This window comes from Trichechus manatus, unplaced genomic scaffold (assembly GCF_000243295.1).
Source record: "Trichechus manatus latirostris isolate Lorelei unplaced genomic scaffold, TriManLat1.0 scaffold00027, whole genome shotgun sequence".
Lineage (NCBI taxonomy): Eukaryota > Metazoa > Chordata > Mammalia > Sirenia > Trichechidae > Trichechus > Trichechus manatus.
This window is the reverse complement of record NW_004443963.1, coordinates 5,178,354-5,184,428: the sequence shown is the minus strand read 5'-3', so window position 1 is coordinate 5,184,428 and position 6,075 is coordinate 5,178,354.

Genomic DNA, 6,075 nt, shown 5'->3' with positions numbered 1-6,075 from the left:
AACCCCGAGCGCTTTTCGATGGGGGTGGCGATAAACTACAGTTCCCGGCATGCAACGTACTAGGGGTTCGCTGTAATGAATGCCGGGAGTCGTAGTCTGGAGCCAGCTGCGTAGTTTGGCCTTTTCTTTCACGTTTTTCTAGGAACGTTTTGCGGTAACTTTGCTGTGTGTTTTAGAATCTACGTCTCCTTCTATTGTATTAGACATTTGTTTCTCTTGCAGGGATCTCCAGTGTACACAGCCTTTAGAAGTGGGTCTACAGATCCGCCACGCCTTGGCCAAGGCCGCCCAGCGCCCGAGTCCGATTTCTCGGAGTCTGGGCGCCGCCTCAGGTTCACTGACAACGGGTTTCTGAATCTGGCTTTCACTTGGGTAGCCTAAGCCTTCACTGCCTCTCCCTGATTCGGTTTACAGAAGCCAAGGTGGTGGACTTTTTCCCCACCTGAGGCAAATCGTGAATAACTTGATGAGCAAAGGCAGTGACCGTGTGGTCCTCGAGTCTCTGCAGTAAGTCAGGTGAGAGCGTGGTAGTAAAGTACATTCTAGCACAGAAGAGGAAGCAGCTTAGTTTAGCTGGTGCACGAGGATACACCTGCGGATATTTGAAAGCAAAACCTGTGGTGCTGCAAATAAGAAGAAGCGTGTGGGTTTGTAACTTCACTGAAATATCCTGTCAGCGTTCAGAAACAAGAAAAAACCAGGTGTCTTTTCTGTGAGGGAAGCCCCTCTCACTGAGCTGCGAAATATTTTCTACGTTCTCTTGCCCTTGTCTTTACTTACCCCGCATCTCACTCCGTTCCCCGTATACGCACCAGCCTTCCTTATTGCTTCGTTTAGGAAAACTGAACTTTGAATTAGTTTTCAGATAATCATTACCTGAATTCCTGAAGAGAAGCTTTTCAGTGACTGTCATAATCTTTTACAACTTCCCCTATTTAGATTTGCCTGTCTTGATTCTGTGGTTGGCGTTTATACATTGTGATGGTGCTTTATTTACATCTGCCCAAATTACCTACATTTGTTATTAGTAAGCAAAGGATAGCTTACAAAGCATGTTTTATGCCCCTGCGGTCCCATCTAACCCCTCCGCTCTCTCATTTAGTAAGTACCAGAGTGTGAATTACATTTTTAATTTTTTTTTTGTTTGTTTCGTTCTTGGAAAAAGTTGAGTTCCTTCTCTTTTCTGCATTTCACAGCTCAACTTCATCTTTTTCTCTAGTTCTGAACAAGTAAGCAACCAGTTCTGAAACTTCGAATTCCATCTTAACTGGTCAGTGGTAGGTAGTTTGCGCACCTGAAGGGAACTGAGAATGACATATGCCCTCCAAAATAGAGGCTTTCTACAGATGATGATGGGAGAGCACAAGACAGGCTGGCAGAAGACGGCAGGTTGTTGTCTAGTTCAGCTCTACCATTTAAAATCTTTTTTAAGACTAGATTCCTGGCATCCTGTAAAAGGCATGGGCAGTGTCTTAGTTTCTTAATGCTGCTGTAACAGAAATATCACAGTGGGTGGCTTTAACGAACAGAAATTAATTTTCTCACAGTTTAGGAGGCTGGAAGTCCTAATTCAGGGAACTGGCTCTAGGGGAAAGCTCTCTCTCTGTTGGCTCTGGGGGATTATTTTTGTCCTTTCAGGCTCTGGTCCTTGGTTTCTTGGCCATCTTCATGTGGCATCTATCTTCCAGTTTGTCTTTGCATCTGTGCCTAATGTGCTCCTTTTGTATCTCAAAAGTGATTGGCTTAAGACACACCCCACACTGATATGCCCTCATTAATATAACAGAGGAAATCCTATTCCTAGATGGGATTACATCCACATATGTAAACCAAACTGATTGCCATCCAGTCTATTTCAACCCTATAGGACAGAGTAGAACTACCCTATAGGGTTTCCAAGGCTGCAATCTTTACAGAAGCAGATTGCCACGTCCTTTTCCCACAGAGCAGCTGGTGGATTTGAACCACAGCCCTTTTGGTTAGTGGCCAAGTGCTTTAACCACTGTGCCACCAGGGCTGCTTGTATAAAACCAAAAACCACATGTATAAAACCAGAAACCAAACCTACTGCCGTCGAGTTGATTCTAACTCATAGCGACCCTATAGACAGAGTAGAACTGCCCCATAGGGTTTCAAAGGCTGTAATCTTCACCAGAGCAGACTACCACATCTTTCTCCCACAGAGGGACTGAAGGATTTGGACGGCCAACCTTTCGGTTAGCAATCGAACACTTAACCACTGTGCCACCAGGGCTCCTTACCCACATGTATGTTGTTGTTAGGTGCTGTTGAGATGGTTCCGACTCATAGCGACCCTATAGGTCAGAGGAGGACTGCCCCATAGGGTTTCCAAGGAGTGGCTGGTGGATTTGAACTGCTGACCTTTTGGTTAGAAGGAGCTCTTAACCACCAGGGCTCCAACCACGTGTATAGGGATTAGAATTTATAACACATATTGTTTGGGGGCACAATTCAATCCATTACAGGCAGTTTTCTTGGCTCCTGGCCTTGCTGTTTCTCTCCTGTGATCTTTTCAACTTTTCTGACTTTTGATCCATTACTGATCCCCAGTTCCCATCTTGGCCTAGCTGCTCCAAGATTGACACTCCAGATGATTACTTCAGCTCCCACCTTTGGATCTGATTCCCTTGCTTCCTTAATTTTAGTTTTCCCCTTTTGACACTATATTTGCAGGGACACTTCTGGAAACAGTTACCTTTGTTGTTCTTGTTAAGCTGCTTCTTCAACAGAGGTAGCCCATTAGACAGCACCCTACTTTGCAGTTGAATTTGGAAAGAAAAACAGATAGGCAAAAGGGCGCAGTTTGATAGATAGCTAAGTAGGCAGGTATAATTCAGGAGCGGGGAGTCAGGGAGAAAGCACATTGGGGAGACCAAAGAAAGCAGGCGGCATCTGGGAGCATTAAGGAATGGGGCCAAGCCCCAAGGTGAATTGGTTGGTTTGTTGATTGGTTCATTCATTCACTCATTCACTTATTAATTCAGCAAATGTTGAGGACCTGGAATGTGCCAGGTATTATGCTAGGTGCTGGAAATACAGAGAAAAGCAATAGATATGGTCTCTGTACAGAACTTAAATATTAACAGTGGAGTTACATCATAAATGCATATATCTTATTTAAACTGAAAAAAAATATAAAAAGAATGACTACAAAGCTGTATGAGGGAACTTTTTGAGGTGATGGAAATGCTCTTGATGTTGATTGTGGTGGTGGTTAAAGCTCATCAAACTATGCTTAAAAAGGGTGGATTTTATTATGTATAAAATATACTTCATTAAAAATAAACTAGAATAACTATCGTTCTAAACACTAAAAACCATTTCAGTAAGAATCAGGAATTTTGACTGTGATACTAGTTATTCTCAGTACTGGTTCACACTGTTTAGCCTCACAATAAGACAAGAAAATGAAGTAATTGGCATAAACTTTATGAAAGTAGAAGTCCTTTGTTTTGAAATTTCTTTTTACTGGTGACATAATTGTATATCCAGGAAACCCAAGATAATGTAGTAAAAAAATGTATAGAATGAATATGTTGTTGTTAGGTGCCGTAGAGTCAGTTCTGACTCATAGCGACCCTATGTACAGCAGAATGAAACACTGCCCAGTCCTGTGCCATCCTCACAATTGTTGTTAGGCTTGAGCCCAAGAATGAATATGAAAATCTGGTAAATTATTGACTATAAGATACACATATAAAATCAACAGTCTTGTTCTTCTAACCTTGCAATAAACGCATAGAAATTGAAGTAAAAATTCCATTCATGTTAGAGATAAACACCGTGAAATACTTAGAAATGAACTTAAGAACGACATAGCTCCAGCATGAAGAAAACTGTAAAATCTTACTGAAGAATAGAAAACAAGGCTTGAACTAATAGACATGATCTGGGTTGGAAAGATTTGTCATTCAAGTGTCAATTCTCCTAAAATTAATATAAAAAATTAATTAATTAATTCAACAAGTATTTGAGAGCTAGTTGTATGCCAGATACCATTTAGACACTAGGAACACATTTATAAACCAAAGAAACAAAACTCATGGAGCTTGCTTTCTACTGGAGGAGACACTAAATACCATAAATAAGTAAATAAATAGTATGGTAGATGGGGTAAGTGTTATGGAAAAAAAATTAGAGAAAGCATATCAGTATTATTGGGGGATTTAGGGGTATAGATTATAATTTTGAATAGTGTGGTCAGACTGGTCTAGTTGAAAAGGTGACATTTGAGCAAAGACTTGAAGAAGATGAGGGAGTTAGCCATGTAGCTATCTGGGGGAAAAAGAGTTTCAAGTAGAAACCTAATTAGAGTGCCAACAGTATTGCTGCTGTGATTATTATTATGAAAATTACAGTAGATAAAATATTATTAAATGAAAAACTTGGGTGAGGTGGCCATGCCCTATGTATTATCTATTGCTGTGTAACACATTACTTTAAAACTTAACAGCTTAAAACAATGAACATTTATTATCTCACACAGAATCTGTGGGTGAAAAATCTGGAAATGCTTTGCTGGGTAGTTCTGGCTCAAAGTTTCTCATGAAGCTGTAGTCAACTTGTTGACCAGGGCTGCAGTCATCTAAGGCTTGACTGGGGCTGGAGGGTCCCCTTATACAATAGCTCACTTACATAGCTGTTGGCAGAAGACCTCAGTTCTCCACTGACTGTAGGCAGGAAGCCTCACTTCCTTGCCATATGGCCCTCTCATAGGCCTCGCAGTATGGAAGCTGGCTTTCCATGGAGTGAGTGATCCAAGAGAGAGCGAGGTGGGAGCCACAATGACTTTTATGGCCAACCTCAGAAATCACACACCATCATTTACGTAATATCCTAGTGGTTACACAGGTCAACCCTATTTAGTGAGGGAGGGGATTACACGAGGATGTTAACACCAGGAGGAAAAGTTCATTGTAGTCATTTTGGAGGCTGGCTATCACGTGTAGCTGCAAGGGAAGCTGGGAAAGGTTGTATCTGGCATTTTCAGCTTCTTTCATGAGAGATGGACTCAGAATCATAAGATGGGGTTTTCCCCAAAATACAGTGTTTTAGTTACCTAGTGCTGCAAAAAATACCACAAATGGGTGGCTTTAAAGGACAGAAATTTATTTTTTTTCAGTTTTGGAGGGTAGAAGTTCAAATCAAAGCTGTGTTGATTCCTTCTACAGACCTCTTTCCTAGTTTCTGATGTCTGCTAGCAATCCTTGGTGTTCTTTTGCTTATAGATGGGCCCTCACATGACATCCATCTTCTCCCTGTGTATGTGCATATCTCTCTCTCTATGTCAGTCTTCCCTTTTTATGAGACACCACTCAGAAGTGATTAGGTTCAGAACGTACCCTACTCTGGTATGACCTCATTAACATAAGAAAAACTGGCTGTTCAATGGGTTCATATTTACAGGTACAGGGGTTAGGACTTTCACATATTTTGGGGGGACACAATTTAAGGGAAGGGGTTTCAGATGCTGCACAGTGAAAAAGAATGATAAATGTCTACTACATGTTTGAATATACAAATAGATTAGTGCAGCAAAAGAAAGAATACAGAAATAGATTGTTTCACTTTAATGCATGACAAAAGTGATATTTCAATTCAGCGGGAAAAGAATAGTTTGCTTCATAAATTATGCTGGCCTTACTAGTTATTATCTCAAGCAAAGTAAAGCTGGACTCCTATCTTATACCATATAAAAAATAATTCCAACTCAGAAGAAAATAAGAGAGCCAGTGAATACAAACTGGCAATGAGGAGACCTTCTTAACCAAGCTTGAGCATCTGGAAAATACAACAGAAAGCCTAGGGGTTCACCACCTCCTCCTTGGTGGGTCTTGAACTCCACTTTTTGTCTTTCTGGCACTTTGAGGCTGACAAGCTTTGCTTAGATTATCAGTCTCATGCCTTTTTCCTTCTAAGAGTCTTCACTCTGTGACATAAGAACAGGCCTTCGAACCGGTTCTTCCTGGTTCAGTCATAGCCGAGGAAGTGAAAAAGGAACAGACTTGAATGTTTAAAATTTTGGGTGAACCAGAATGATAACTGGAATGATAA